Genomic DNA, 15,135 nt, shown 5'->3' with positions numbered 1-15,135 from the left:
TCTTGTCCCTTGCCGCTCCAGACGAGTTATAACCTTCAAGCTTTCCAAAACAACTCAAAAGGTAAAAGTGACTTGATAGTAACTTGATATTATGTCTATCATACAACATATTCATGTAAAACAACTATATCACATAACATACAAATACTGAATGCATGTCTTATACAAATATTTCTTGGGCGTTTGACTCATCTCAAGCAAACGCGCTAAATTCAAGGTTTTGGTCTCGCTCTACACTAGCTGACTAAGAGCGGTTTAGAAAAGACTTGTTTATCCGAGTCAGACAAACTACGGGGTGAAGTATAATAAACGACGTTGGATGACCGCAAGTCAATTATTCGTTTATCACTTCAAAAGAATTCGAAGGTGATTTTCTGAGGGACAGCCGTGGAAAGTCACATAACTGCCTTTGTCCTAATGCATTCTATTTGTCACTTGGTTAAAATTATGTCATGAAATGCAATGACTATATGCACTTAATAAAATGAATAATGAATAAATACAATTTACAAATAATTAGCGAAATATAAAAATACAAGGTATAACACAATAAAATAAAAATACTCAATTTGAAAAAATGAATTCATATTGGTTAGAACCTCTATATCCCCAGCGAAGTCGCTACTCTGTTTACATCCCTACTCTATTCAAATAGGGAGAAATGTCGATGTGACTCAAAAAATAATTAATTGATTCAATTTTAAAAGAATTTTAAGAATAAACGAATTTTAATGGAGTCGACGAGTCGCCACCTAATTTTAAGAAAAATAGGAAACCAAATTAAAGTGATCTACAAAATTAATAAATTCTAGGTAAGGGGTTCAAGTTATTCCGAATGAAAGGTGTTAGGCATCCTTTGAAATCCAAAACTATGAGTCCCGACTGAATTATTTTTTTCAAATTGAAGAGGAGATAAAAACAATATAAAAGTACAATTAACATGTAATATACACAAATAATAAAATAAAATAATAATGTAAGTATCAGCCCAAGGTTTGCCTAACGTCAATAATATACACAATAATGAATATAAAATACATTTGAATTCCTTTGAAATAGCTTCGATGAGAAGTAACTCTGGGTACCTGTAAATACACTTAGTTAAATAGTTAGTGATAAATAAATATGAATAAAAAATAAATGAAATAAATAATTGAAAATAAAATATGTCTTATTGACAGGGTAGACATTGGAAATCGACGATAATTTCTTCATCGGCCAATTTTAACAAGTAAATAATATAAACTTAATTAAATTTTCGTCTTAAAAAATGAGAATGCCTCCAAAATCGATGGAGAGATTTTCTCATTGGTCAATTTAACAAGTATATAATATAAACTTAACTAAATTTTCGTCTTAAAAAAGGTAAGGCCTCCAAAATCAACGGAGAAATTTTTTCATTGGCCAATTTTAATATTTGCTAAAAAAGTAACATAATTAAGAAGAAAATGCATCAAATAAATTTCAAGCAATACAAATAGAACCTAATATAAATGATATTGAAGTTATCTACAAAAGGACAACAAATATATAAACATCAATAATAATAAAAAATAACAAGGTAAAGTAATAATTTAAAACTTTAACTAAAATAAAAAATAAACAATTCAAAACATAACAGAACGATTTCAACAAGGAATAATTTTCAATCATTTCTACTATAGTAGAAGAGTCAGTAATATGACAGTATCAACATGCCTGCATGTTATAAAAAAGAAAATATTAGTCGAAGATATTGTGGTCATTTCCCTTTTGCTGTCCTATTTTCATCTAATTCCACATGGTTATCTTGGCCACTTTTTTTATGTGTGTGGCATCACTAGATGCTTTCACGACTTTCATAACATCCCACCACCCTCTCATTTATTAAAGAGACATGTTGCCTTTAACCTTTTCATGTTTAAGGTTTTCCAAGCACAACCTTTTCATCTTCGAGGTAATTCTTTGTTGTCCTTCTTTCTTCCTCTTTTAATTTGTTATTGAATCAATTTTGTATGTTCCCGTCTACATATGTTTTTTTCTCGATTTCTAACATTCGCCGAATAGATTTATAAAATTCTGATTTTAGATTTAATTAATGAGTTGATGATGTTTGAATGTAGTGTAGTTGAGCGTTAAAATTTAATTCACTGTCCAACAACAACGTGGTTTTCCTCTGTCCCCAAAATTTTTCGATTAGTGCTTGTGTGTTTCTCGATATTCAATTTTATTTGTTGTGTTTTCGAGTTATTTTTATGCTTTACTCATCAAGTACAACTTCAATAAATAAACTTCTATGAGACAATTCTTTATGTCGAATCAGTTGTTTGATTCGACATATCATTTTTTGCAAGTGTTATAAAATGCATACAATCTGTTTGGTTAAATGCATAAATGTGTTGTTAAATAGAACGTACGTGAATGCTTACTAACCATTCGGTAAAATGCATGAATGAAGGGCTTTAGTTGTGAAATGCCTATTCCTTTAATGATCAATGTATTATGTGTTTTGCAGTTTATGAAACTTTTTTTTTAATTATCCTATAGCTTATGTAAAACGGCCTTATATAAAAAAATAACTACAACTAATACAATCTGGAGCTGAATATCTAATTCATATGTCTCAATTTAACGTTCCACTTGAATACCTTACACATAACATTCACCATGCACTAATACAGAACTATCACCGAAAATGTACACTTTCATTGTCAAGATATGTGTTATCAGTCATTAGTCTCTTATTATTTGTTTAGAAATAGTGATTTATTAGTTGAACTAATAAATGTTGGACCTTTCTTTGAAGATTACAGATAATCATGTCTTCACTGGTAGTTTTCCTCATAAAAAACAGAACTGCTCTTAGCACTTAGATTGGTGTATTTTCTCATATTTAACTACCTCTTGGGCTATAGCTGCCTGGTACTTATACTTTATTATTTTTTTGCATTTTATTGTCTTTTTGATGAGTAGCTTTCTAGCTGTATGTATCAATTCGCAGTGCTAACATATACCTTCACAAATTGCGAGAGAAAGCTTTAGATAAGAACTTGGAAAATTGAGTACAACATTTTGAGTTCCCGTAAGAGCTGAGGCATGTTAGATGACAATAAGTCTTCTATGTAAACTCAACATCCTTTATTAATTAGGATAGCTCTTTTCTATTTATATTCAAACTCTATCATGTATATCATCAGCACACACACACACACACACACACACACACATATATATATATATATATATATATATATATTATGGCAGCCTTGGTTACCTGCAGCAGTAACCAAGTTTCTGTCCTCTTCCTTACGTTTTAGTTTGGTATCAAGAGCCAACTTTTTTTTTCTTTCTTTCCGCCACCATGGACAACCCCAACCAGTCCATTGCCGCTGCCGTTCAGTCACATTCATCCTCTTCCACACATCTCTCCATAACTGACTCCAACTCCCAAACAATTGCCCTTCCCGGCCTTCCGATAAAACTTGATCGCGAAAATTATTACCTATGGAAATATACCGTATATTCTGCCTTTGAAGCCTTTTATTTGGAGGGTCATCTTGATGGAACTAATGCTCCATCCGCCACTATCTTAACCACTACTCAGGGCACCTCTGCATCCACAACAAATCCAGCCTTCACGGCTTGGAAGAAGCGGGACAAAATCCTTCTTCTTTGGCTCAAAACTACCATGAGCCATTCTATCATACCTTACATAATGCACATTCGTACCACTCGTGAAGCTTGGTCATATCTTTCCAACCTTTATCAATCTCAATCCCGAGCTCGCGTCATGCAACTTTGCCACCAACTCCAAACCACCACTAAGGGTTCTTCAACCATTATGGACTATGTTGACAAGAAACGAACTATATCCCATAGTCTAGCCCTTGCTGCCCGTCCCATAACAGATGAAGAACTTATGAGTGCTATTTTGTTCGGACTAGACTCTTCCTATGGACCTTTTTGCTCGGCCATTAACCCTCACCTTGATAACCTCACCACTGACTCACTTCTTGGTTTACTTCTCCAAGAAGAGGAGAAACTGGTTGAGGAAACCAAATCCTTCCAACTTCAAGCCAATGCCATATCTCGTCAATACTCCAACCGCTCCCCCATCACTGGATATCCTAATCAACAAAGTGTCACCACCTCTCAAAAATCCTCCACTCGCCCGACTAATACCAACCCCCCTCGTTCCTCTAATAGATCATCACCTCGCATAATCTGTCAAATATGTGAGAAACCTAACCACCATGCTCGTAATTGCTACAACCACAACAACATGGATACCTACCCACCAACCCGATCCTCTAACCGTCCACAAGCCAATATGGTTACTCCCTCGACTAATTCTATGATGTCTCCTTCGGCTATTATTGATAATTCATGGTTTGCGGACTCAGGTGCTACCAATAATGTTACGTCAGACTTGTCTCAACTATCTATTCACACGGACTATAATAGTGAGGATCAGCTTGCTGTAGGTAATGGCCAAAAACTCTCTATTAATCACATCGGCTCCTCTAAGATTTCTTGTGCTACTCGACCTCTTCATCTTAATAAAATTCTTCGTGTTCCTTCCATCACCAAGAGTTTACTGAGTGTTTCTCAATTTACTAAAGATAATAATGTCTTTATGGAATTTCATCCCTCATGTTGTTTTGTGAAGGATCCTCAGGGAAAAATACTACTCCGCGGGTCAATTGATGATGGTTTATATCGTTTCGATGGTAGTGGGCTTCCTGTTATCTCATCCTCAACTCCTCGCGCCTTTGTCATATCTCGAGCATCACTCCAAGCGTGGCATGAACGCCTTGGTCATCCCCATGAGCAACTTTTACATCGTCTAGTCTCTAGTTTTAATCTTCCAGTGACTTCCAACAAAATGCCTGCAGTTTGTGGATCTTGTCAATTAGGAAAAAGTCATAGGCTCCCGTTAGCATCTTCCTTAAGTCGTAGTTTATTCCCTTTCGATTTGGTGTATTCTAATGTTTGGGGGCCTTCTCCGCATCTTTCTATTAATGGAAACAAGTATTTTGTTCAGTTTCTTGATGATTCTACTAAATTTGTTTTGGATATTTTTCTTGTCAACAAAATCACAAGTATTTGATGTTTTTAAATACTTTCATAAGATGGTTTCCACACAATTTGGCAGAAACATCAAAACTTTGCAAACTGATTGGGGTGGGGAGTATCGTAATGTGTCTTCATATGCCCAATCCATCGGCATAACTCATCGTCTCTCTTGTCCTCACACTCATGAACAAAATGGGGCTCCAGAAAGACGTAACCGCACCATTGTGGAGAAAGGTCTAACTTTACTTGCTCACGCATGTCTTCCATATCAATACTGAGCATGCTTTTTCTACCGCCACATACCTACATAACCATACCATCACTCCCATATTATCCTTTAAATCACCCTATCAAGCTCTATATCATCATCCCCCGGACTACCAACTCCTTCAAAAATTTGGGTGTCTATGCTACCCTTTTCTATGTCCTTACAATCATCATAAAATTGATTTTCGCTCTCTTCCGTGTGTCTTCTTGGGTTATAGTTCGAAGCATAATGGTTATCTATGTCATTATCCCCCCACCAATAGGATGTACATTGCTCATCATGTGACGTTCGATGAAGATAGATTTCCCTATCCTCATTACAACAAGTTTTTCTTCTTGCTCCAGTGACAACTCACCACCCTCATCCTTAACTTCTCTACAACCAATTTCCAATGCGTTTCCCACATCTGCTGCCTCACCTTTACTCCATTCACTGGCAGATTCCCCTTCCTCATCCTCCCTACCCACTCGAGTCCTACCAGTACCTCATTCATCCACCACAATATGTCCACCACACAATACATGTCCGCCCACCATTGCGTCCTCTGCTTCAAGCACATATCAGAATGCTCCCACATATTTCCGGCCTGCTACTTCTTCCAATCATCCTATGACCACACGAGCTCAAACAAATTCCCTCAAGCCTAAAACACTTGTTGTATCTCGCCATCCTACCCTAATTTCATCCGTTATAGCAAGTGAACCAAAAACCTATAAGCAAGCTGCATCCTCTCCTGAGTGGTTGTGCGCCATGGAAGCTGAATATCAAGCATTGCATCGTAACTGCACTTGGACACTTGTTCCCTGCCCTCCCACTGCAAATGTGGTGGGTTGCAAATGGGTATACCGTATTAAGCGACGAGCAGATGGTTCAATTGAAAGGTACAAAGCTCGCTTAGTTGCCAAAGGTTTTCATCAAGAAGAGGGGGTGGATTTTCATGATACATTCAGCCCAGTTGTCAAACCTTCAACCATCAGACTTGTTTTTATCTTATGCAGTAACTAAAGGTTGGGCTCTTAAGCAATTAGACGTTAACAATGCATTCCTTAATGGTGACCTTATGGAGGTTGTTTACATGTCTCAACCACCAGGCTTTATTGACAAGTCTCACCCACATTTTGTGTGTCGCTTGTCGAAAGCGTTATATGGACTAAAGAAAGCTCCTCGCGCCTGGTTTCTCAAGCTCAAAACATTTCTCCTATCGCATGGTTATACTTGTTGTTACTATGACTCATCCTTGTTTGTCCGTCATACTCCTTCCTCCACTACCTCCTCTTAGTTTATGTGGACGACATCATCATAACGGGTAGTGATCCCTCTTATATATCCTCATTCACCCAATCTCTTGATCTTGAGTTCTCTTTAAAAGACCTTGGTAATGTCTCATTTTTCTTGGGTATTGAAGTTAGTCGTGTCGGATCTGGGATGCATCTCTCTCAAACTAGCTACATTTGAGATTTACTCGCTCGAACAAAAATGACAGATTGCAAGCCTTCTCCTTCTCCAGCGGACACCACATTTCAGTTGTCCAAACATGGTGAAACCTTTGATGATCCATAATTATTTAGGAGCATTGTTGGCGCTCTTCAGTATGCGACCATTACGCGACTAGAGATCTCCTCCTCAGTTAGTCGTGTTTGCCAATACATGCAGAATCCTACATAAGATCATTGGAAAACCGTGAAACGGATCCTTCGCTATCTCAAAGGCTCCCTTATGCATGGTATCTCCATCACTCCATCCACTTCATATACTATACATGTCTACTGTGATGCAGGGTGGGCTGCTGATCCTGATGATCGTCGTTCTCATCATGGCTTTGCTGTATATATGGTCCTAATCTAATAAGTTGGTCCTCACGGAAGCAAAAGGTAGTAGCTCGGTCCAGCACTGAAGATGAATATCGTGCCATTGCATTTGCCGCATCAGAAGTATCTTGGATAGCTAGTTTGATCAAGGAACTCCGATTGCCTTGTCCTTGTCCTCCTGTGATAATCTGTGATAATATCAGTGCCATTTATCTCACTGCCAATCCTGTCTTTCATCAAAGGTCGAAGCATATTGAAATTGATTATCACTTTTTTCGCGAAAAGGTTGCTCGTGGCCAGCATTGTGTTAAGTACATTCCTTCCACTGATCAAACTGCTGATGTGTTCACTAAAGCTCTAAGCGCCCCTCGTTTTGCTCATCTACGATCCAAGCTCACTGTCTCCAAACCCGACATGTGCTTGCCGGAGGGTGTTAGATGACAATAAGTCTTCTATGTAAACTCAACATCCTTTATTGATTAGGATAGCTCTTTTCTATTTGTATTCAAACTCTATCATGTACATCATCAGCACACACACACACACACACACACAGACACACACACACAGACACACACACATATATATATATATATGTATATATATATATATATATTATGGCAGCCTTGGTTACCATGGTTACCTGCAGCAGTAACCAAGTTTCTGTCCTCTTTCTTACGTTTTAGTTAGATACAGCCATTTGTGTAGTAGGATATGTCCCTACCCATATTTTTGTAGTCATATGTGGCTTTGTAATTCTCCACACCCATTTCCCACTTTTGCAACCTATATACAATGTTCGGTATTTGTTCTTTGCATATTCTTTGTCAACTAAAATGTTTTGTAGAAGTTTAATTTTCGATTATTATGAAATATTGGTTGTTAACTAATGTAGTTAATACCTTGGTTATATCTTTTAATATATATGTATACATTTTGATTCAATTTGAATAATGTTTTTGATATTTTAAATTTCAGATGACTTGCAACGAAATAAAAAATTCAACAAATGTCACCGGGAACAACCTCTAATTTTGGATCAAGTGAACCAAATTTCCTCATATACTCCCTAGCCTCTTAGAAATGTCTCATCAATAGATTGTAATATATTGATTTAAAGATTTTTGCATCCTCAAAATAATGTCTAGAGAAAGAGCAAGATTTAGTGCACTTGAATGTACAAGACATAGAATTGTTTGATGTGTTTTTTTGTTAAATTACTTCGTAGATATGAAATTGTGCATTACTGATGTATTAGCAAGTCTGTTTGTATTCTCTTTAAATTTTAATTTGCATATTCTGTAGTTATGATTGTTTATATCTTATTAAATAGTTATTGCTACTAGAATTAACGCGAATTTATAATGTTTCTAAATCTTGAGCTCGTGCTAGTTAAACTATAGATATCACACTAAATTATCAAAGGATAAAGTAAAAGTAAATAAAATGACTTGTGACCAGTATCCAAAACATAACAACAAAATTTAAATAAAAAATATATAAGCCACTACCCGACAAAATAAATAGAACGGCCAAACATGAATAAAATAAAATAACACTAAATGAATAAAGTAAACACCTAGAAAAATGTGATACGAGACGGTAAAGCTAAACAAAACTATCCTAAAGGAATATAACGAATTTAAATCACGTTAATAAAAATAAAATAAATTAATAATAACAATCATTGTGAAGAATCTGAGCATAATAAAAGTAATAAAATTAAACCACACAAAATAGTGAACAATCAAATAAAAATGGGTAAAAGAGACAAACACTGAGGTTTCAACAACGTGGAGTTGGGCGGAAATGGCTGAACCTTTGAGCTTCACTGGAGTTAGAGTATGGAGCTTCGAGTTCGCCGGTGCAAGATTTGGATAACTATTTGTGGTTTACCCGTGATAGAGTCACAGCAGAGAAAACGTTTAGAGATTCGAGCTTAATAACAGATAGTATTAAATAAATAGTATTAAATAATATTAGTATTTACTGTGTACTAATCCTAGTCCTATTAGGATTAGTACTCCTTAATTCTAGTCCTATTAGGATTAGTAATCCTTCCTATATCTCCTATATATATCTCCCATGTATTCCCTTATTAGGGGAACACTTCAATACAATCAATATTCCTTCATGATATCAAGAGCCAGAAAATCTAGATCTTCTTTTCTCTAGGTTTTTTTCTCTCTTTAGGGCACCGATCGTTCCCACTCTTCTCTTGGGCGGCGGCAGCCATGACAACCGAGGTGGATCATGTCGATTCACTTCGTTCTGGCGTTAAACTCCTTCTCAGGCATCTTCATGCCCTGATTCCCAAAAAATTATCAGACATAAATTACCCTACATGGAAAATCACCGTTCTTACAGCCCTTGAGGCTAATTACCTTCTCAAATACGCTATGCATTAATTTCCCACTCTCATATTTTTCAATTGCGTGATCGTCTACACACAATTACCAAAGGCACGAAAACTATGGCGGAGTATTTAGACGAGGTCTCCACCATCATCACAGCCCTCGACACCGTGAACGAAATCATTCCCGAAAAAGATCTCGTCATGTGCGTCGTTCGGGGGCTCCCATCAGCTTACTCCTCCATTAAACAGGCGGTTCGCATCAGTCCAACGCCCGTTGACCTGACTACTCTCTCCTCATGGCTAAAAAGTGAAGAAATCAACGTGGATCTGGAGAGCAAACTTCTTCTCCGAGAAGCCGCTATTATGGAGCCGGCCACCACCCTCACCACAAGCCAGAACTATCGCGGGGGGCGTGGTGGCGGCCGGCAGGGGAGCCGCGGTGGCTACGGCAGAAACAGCGGAGGCCGCGGGCGCGGCGGTCGGCAGGGCAGTCGTCCGCCGTACGACGGTCAGCAGCACGGCAGCAACAACAGCCTGCACTCCTTCGGCAGCGGCGGGCAATCATCTTCCAGCGGCGGGCAGGGCACTTACGAGCGAGATCGTCCAACTTGTCAAATCTGTCAGAAAACAGGACATACCACTGTTCGTTGCTGGTTTCGGTATGAGGAGAGCCGAAATTGTGATAACCGTGTCAATTATGCATCTCAAGCCGGCCCTTCCTCTGAATGGCTGTTGGATACTGGGGCCAACATGCACGTTACTTCTGATCTATCCAAGCTTAACGCTCCAAATCCATATCATGGCTCCAATGGTATTACTGTTGGCAACGGTGAGTCCCTTAATATTTCTCACACTAGCACGGGTACCATTAAAACCCCCACCGCTATCTTTCACCTAGGTAACCTTATCCACCTTTTCAACTTATTCATTCTGACCTATGGGGTCCTACTGCTGTTCCTTCATTTGCTGGTTTTCGCTATTATATTTGTTTTGTGGATGATCTTACAAAATACACTTGGTTGTACCCACTAAAACACAAATCACAGGCATACACCACCTTTGTCACTTTTGAAAAAATGGTCAAAACACAATTCAATTCTCATGTTAAACTTTTTCGAAGTGACAATGGAAAGGAATATGTAAATAACATCTTTGGCCAGTTTCTGCAATCCCTGGGAATTATACATCAAACCTCCTGTCCATACACTCCCGAACAGAATGGGGTGGCTGAGCGTAAGCATCGCCATCTCATTGAAACGGTGGTTACTCTTCTACATCAATCTCATCTCCCTGTCTCCTTTTGGGTAGAAGCTCTATCCACTGCAAACTACCTCATTAACAGAATGCCCAGTCACACTCTCTCCAACAAATCACCATATCAACTCCTTTACCAAGAACTTCCTATTATACCAATCTCCGCGTCTTTGGGTGTTTTGCCTATCATTGGCTACACCCTCATATTATTCAAAAATTACAACCCCGATCCCGTCCTTGTATTTTTTTGGGATATCATCCTACCTCCAAGGGTTATCGCTGTCTTGACCCACAAACTCATAAAGTCTACATATCTCGTCATGTCAAATTTGTCAAAAATGAGTTTCCCTACGAGTCCATTTCCTCCTCCTCAAATACATCATTCATTGGCGTCCTTCCCCTTTTTCCAACATACTCACAGGGTCCCTCACCACCTTCCCCCACATCTCCACCCACTACCCAACCACCCCTTATCACCCCTTCGACCGTCACCCACAATACACCCGCAACCACCACCCACACTCACAACCAACCCGAACCACCCCATACCCACTACATCTCCAGCCCGATCCGTTTTGGGTCCTTCCCGGCCACCCACGAATCACCACCGCTCGTGCCACCCCCAATACTCATCCCATGTTAACCCGTGGCAAAGCCGGTATCTTTAAACCCAAAACCTTTTAGGCTACCATACTACCAAATACACCCCTTCCCGATAGTGAACCAACAACCTACTCTGTTGCCTCAAAAAAAGCTTATTGGTGTCATGCTATGGATGACGAGTTTAAGGCTTTGACTGATCAGAAAACTTGGGTTCTTGTACCTAAGCCCCATGGGTGGCACCCAGTGGGCTGTAAATGGGTGTACAAAATTAAACACAATGCAGATGGCAGTATTTCCAGGTACAAGGCTCGTTTGGTTGCTAAAGGCTACAATCAGGAGTATGGGCTTGATTACTCCAAGACATTCAGTCCTGTTATTTGGTAGGAAACCATTCGCCTGGTACTATCACTCGCCGTGCGCAACAATTGGCTCATCAATCAGTTGGATATTTCCAATGCTTTTCTTCATGGCATGCTTGATTAAACTATCTACATGACGCAACCACCGGGCTATGTTGATCCCCGCTTCCCTCAACATGTTTGCAAACTCCAGAAGTCTCTGTATGGGCTCAAGCAAGCCCCCCGTGCTTGGTACACATGTCTGAAAACGTTCCTCCAAGGACTCGGCTTCACGTGTTGCGTACACGACATGAGTCTGTTTACACGACATTCAGCACACGGTACAGTCATTGTTCTTGTCTATGTAGATGATATCATTATTACAGGCTCTACTGCAGCTCTCATTCAGGATGTCACTCGAGCTATGCATACTACCTTCAAAATGAAGGACCTTGGCCCGTTACATTATTTTCTGCGAATGGAGGTTTCTCGGACAGGCAGCGGCTTGTTTCTTCATCAGTCAAAATATGCTCGAGATCTGTTGCAGAAAGCTGGACTGGAAAAATGCATAATTCAACCAACACCGATGGCAGTCTCTTCGTCTACGAATGGAGCCGACACCCCCTTTGCCGATATCACCCACTTCCGCAGCCTCATTGGGGCTCTACAGTATCTGGCCATTACCCGTCCTGACATCCAGTTTGCTGTCAACCGAGTTGCTCAGCGCATGCATCAACCAAGTGAACATGATTACCATTGTCTAAAACGCATTCTCAGGTACATTTTTGGCACTCTTGGTCGTGGTTTACTCATTCGACCTGGGGACTTGGAGCTTCGGGGGTTCTCAGATTCAGATTGGGAGAATGATAAAAATGACAGAAAATCTACATCGGGGTTTCTCTTTTTTTGGGGACGAACCTGATCTCCTGGTGTACAAAAAAACAACCCAAGGTCTCTCGGTCCTCGACTGAAGCTGAATACCTCGCCCTTGCTCTTCTCGCTGCTGAGACCATGTGGGTCACATATATTCTTCGCGAACCCCGTGCCACTCACACTGTTCCTGCTCTCTATAGTGACAACAAATCAACCATCTGTGTGACCAAGAATTCTGTCCTACACACCAGAATCAAGCATGTTGATACCGATTGTCTCTTTGTTCGCGATGAAGTTCAGGCCGGCACCATGACTGTGCAGTATGTACCCACTGAAGAACAACCGGCTGATATTCTCACCAAGCCTCTCCTGAGCCGACAACACGATTACCTCAGTTCCAAGCTTCCGTTCTCTTCCGCTCAGCTCAGCTTGAGGGGGGATAATAACAGATAGTATTAAATAAATAGTATTAAATAATATTAGTATTTACTGTGTACTAATTCTAGTCCTATTAGAATTAGTACTCCTTAATCCTAGTCCTATTAGGATTAGTACTCCTTCCTATTTCTCCTATATATCTCTCCCATGTATTCCCTTATTAGGGGAACACTTTAATACAATCAATATTCCTTCAATATCTGATAATAAATATATAGGCATCACATAAATTTTGAACACAATCATATCCGAGCAATATGTATCTAATTTTAGATTTTTCAATTTCAATACAGCCTAATTATATCCACATGATAATTTTATCATACTAAAACCTATCACAAGTGCATGTTTTTTTAAAAAAAAACACAAACTACATAATCTCGACGATCATTATAACATTGTGCATATATTCTTTTGACGGTGTAATATATATATATATATATATATATATATATATATATTAAACAATTATTGTTGAATGTTAATCTTCTAACTGAGTTAGAGTTACAGAAGCAGAGTAAGGAGAAAAATGAATGTAACAGTGAAAGAGAATGGCCAAAACTGCTTCTCATTATCTCCAAGATTCTATTTATACACTAACTATTAGAGAAGAGATGACTTTGATAACTAACTCACTAACAAACTTATTAACAAACTATAACTAACTCACTAACAAACTTATTAACAAACTAACTACATCAATTAATCATATACAATATTCATTTTATCGCTCCCCCTCAAGTTGGGTGGTGGAAGATGTCCAACATTCCCAACTTGAACAACATATCACTGTGTAACTGGTTTCCCAAAGCTTTGGTAAAGACATCTGCCATTTGTTCTCTGCTTGCTATGTAAGCAGTTTTGATAATTGCCTCCTGTAGTTTTTCTCTAATGAAATGGCAATCTATTTCTATATGTTTTGTTCTTTCATGATACATGGGATTTGAAGCAATCTGCATAGCTGCTTTGTTGTCACAATGGAGCTCCATAGGCAAGTCAATCTTAGTACCAAGTTCCTTTAATAACCCCTGCAGCCATACTAATTCTACCATTGTTGTTGCCATACTTCTGTACTCAGCTTCAGCTGAACTCCTTGAGACTGTGTTTTGTTTCTTGGACTTCCATGATACCAAAGATTCACCAATTTTAATACCAAAACCTGTGACAGATTTTCTGGACAGTACACACGATGCACAGTCTCCATCACAAAAGGCATTAATTTTGTGTGACCTTGTACTTCTCATAAGAAGCCCCAAGCCTGGTTTCCCTTTGATGTATCTTACTACATGTAATGCTGCATCGAAATGTGACTTCTTTGGGGCATGCATAAACTGACTCAAATGTTGCACAGCAAATGAAATATCAGGCATTGTCATTGCTAAATATAGGAGTCTACCAATCAGTCTTTGATATATTCTTCTATCCTCTAATTCAGCATCACCAGTGATATTAAATTGAGTATCATACTCAAGGCTAGTCAACTTCTTATTCTGTTCAAGAGGAGTTGTAGTTGGTTTTGCTCCAGCTAATCCACACTCTGAGACTTGCTCTAAAGCATACCTTCGTTGATTCATCATAATTCCACCTTTTGACCTTGCAAATTCAATGCCAAGGAAATACCTCAACTCCCCGAGATCTTTCATTTTGAAGTTATGATGCAAAATTTCTTTTGCTTCTTGAATTAACTTCACATTATTTCCAGTAATCAAGAGATCATCTACATACACCAAAATGATTACTATACCACCAATATCATTTGTTTTAGTAAACAATGAATAATCCAGTTTGCTTTGAGTGAACCCTGAGTGTGTGAGGGCATTTGTAAGTTTCAAATTCCACTGCCTGCTAGCCTGTTTTAAACCATATAAAGATTTGAGCAGCCTACAAACTTTATTCTCCCCCTAGCTGTCAAATCCGGGAGGCAGGGTCATATACACCTCTTCAAAAAGATCCCCTTGGAGAAAGGTATTGTAGACATCCATTTGAAAAAAGAGACCAACTGAACTGAGCAGCAAGAGCTACAACACATCGAACAGTGACCATTTTAACAACAGGAGAGAAAGTGTCATGATAATCCAAGCCTTCTTGTTGAGTGAAATTTTGCAACGAACCTGGCTTTATATCTTTCAATACTACCATCAG

At 38.7% G+C, this 15,135-nt stretch overlaps 1 long non-coding RNA gene across 1 annotated transcript; it reads left to right on the top strand.

The window, feature by feature from the left end:
• Nucleotides 1-1,737: 1,737 nt before the first annotated feature.
• Nucleotides 1,738-8,435, top strand: LOC138348519 (uncharacterized). The gene is made up of 2 exons (XR_011221168.1): nucleotides 1,738-1,936; nucleotides 8,110-8,435. It is a non-coding gene; the product is annotated as an uncharacterized lncRNA (long non-coding RNA).
• The last annotated feature ends 6,700 nt before the right edge of the window (nucleotides 8,436-15,135 follow it).

Source organism: Solanum lycopersicum, chromosome 5 (genome assembly GCF_036512215.1).
Source record: "Solanum lycopersicum chromosome 5, SLM_r2.1".
NCBI classification, from domain to species: Eukaryota; Viridiplantae; Streptophyta; class Magnoliopsida; order Solanales; family Solanaceae; genus Solanum; species Solanum lycopersicum.
Note: the sequence above shows the minus strand (reverse complement) of the source record. Positions and strands in the feature narration are given on the sequence as shown.